Raw genomic sequence first — 1,814 nt, 5'->3', positions numbered from 1 at the left:
ACACACACACACACACACACACACACACACACACACACACACACACACACACCTGTCCCCAGACTCAGGTAAGTTCCTGGCGGTGGCGTCCCACGACAGCTTCGTGGACATCTACAACGTGCGGAGCAGTAAGCGGGTGGGGATCTGCAGAGGAGCGACCAGCTACGTCACGCACATCGACTGGGACGCCCGAGGTAACCGACCAATGGGAGGAGAGGGCTCGTTAGCACATAAGATGCTAACGAGATGCTAACCAGAGACTTGTGTAACGTCTTTCTGAAGTTTTTTTCACTTTGTCTGACATTTTCTCACTTTTTATGATGTTTTGGTCACTTTTTCGAAGTTCTTTTGTTTTTAATTTTTTTGAAGTTTTTGTCACTATGTTGAAGTCCTTTTTCAATTTTTCTGAAGTTTTGAATTTTTTTCCCTTTTTCGATTTTTTTCTTCTCACTTTCTCAGACGTTTTTGTCACTTTCTCTGAATTTTTCTCACTGTTTGTGATTTTTTTGTCACTTTTTCTGAATATTTTTGACTCTTTCTGGAATTGTTTTTCACTTTCTGGGAAGTTTTTAATTTTTTGTCACTTTTTCGATTTTTTGTTTCACTTTCTCAGACGTTGTTGTCACTTTCTCTGAATTTTTGTCACTTTGTTGAAGTCCTTTTTCAATTTTTCTGAAGTTTTGAATTTTTTCCCTTTTTCAATTTTTTTTTCTCACTTTCTCTGAATTTTTGTCACTTTTTGTGATTTTTTTGGTCACTTTTTCTGAATGTTTTTTTCACTTTGTCGAAGTTCTTTTACAGTTTTTTGTCCCTTTTTGGAAGTTTTTGTCAATTTTTCTGACTTTTATGTCCCTTTGTTGAAGTTCTTTTTCAATTTTTCTGAAGTTTTTAATTTTTTGTCACTTTTTCGATTTTTGGTTTCACTTTCTCTGACATTTTTGTGACTTTTTTCTAATATTTTTGGTTTCACTTTCTCTGAATTTTTGTCACTTTTTCTGAATATTTTTGTCACTTTGTCAAAAGTCCTTTTACATTTTTTCAGAAGTTTTAATTCTTTGTCACTTTTTTGATATTTTTTTTTACTTTCTCTGACGTTTTTGTGACTTTTTTGAATTTTTGGTCACTTTGAAGATTGTGTGACTTTCTCTGGGTTTTTCCCTTTTTGGAAGTTTTTGACATTTCAAACCTTTTGGGCGATTTTATTTCTACGATGGCTGAGAAACAGCCTTATCGATCGCACAACACAATAACACAGTCAAATATATTTGACTTTTTTAATTAAAAACTAACGCAGTATTTTTTGTGTGTTTTGCAGGGAAACTCCTACAGGTCAACACAGGAGCCAAAGAGCAGCTGTTCTTCGAAGCCCCGAGAGGAAGAAGACAAACTATCCGAAACTCTGAGGTGTGTGTGTGTGTCTGTGTGTGTGTGTGTGTGTGGTTGTGTGTATGTGTGTCTATGTCTGTGTGTGTGTTTGTGTGTGTGTGTGTGCAGGACATCCCAGTCTTTCACCACGTAAACACGTGATTGTCTTGAATCATCTTTTAAAATGTATCAGACGCACAAAAACTCAGTTAGACAAGATTTGTAACAGTCTGTGTGTGTGTGTGTGTGTGAGTGTGTCTGTCTGTGTGTGTGTTTGTGTGTGTCTGTCTGTGTGTGTGTGTGTGTCTGCACGTGTGTATGTGTGTTTATGCATCTGTGTCTGTGTGTGTGTGTGTGTGTATCTCTGTGAGTGTAATTCTGTGTGTGTGTCTTTGTCTGTGTGTTTGTGTGTGTCTATGTGCGTGTATGTGTGTGTGTGTGTGTGTGTG

The sequence above is a fragment of the Etheostoma cragini genome, unplaced genomic scaffold (genome assembly GCF_013103735.1).
Source record: "Etheostoma cragini isolate CJK2018 unplaced genomic scaffold, CSU_Ecrag_1.0 ScbMSFa_1589, whole genome shotgun sequence".
Classification (NCBI taxonomy): domain Eukaryota; kingdom Metazoa; phylum Chordata; class Actinopteri; order Perciformes; family Percidae; genus Etheostoma; species Etheostoma cragini.
This window is presented reverse-complemented; position numbering follows the sequence as displayed.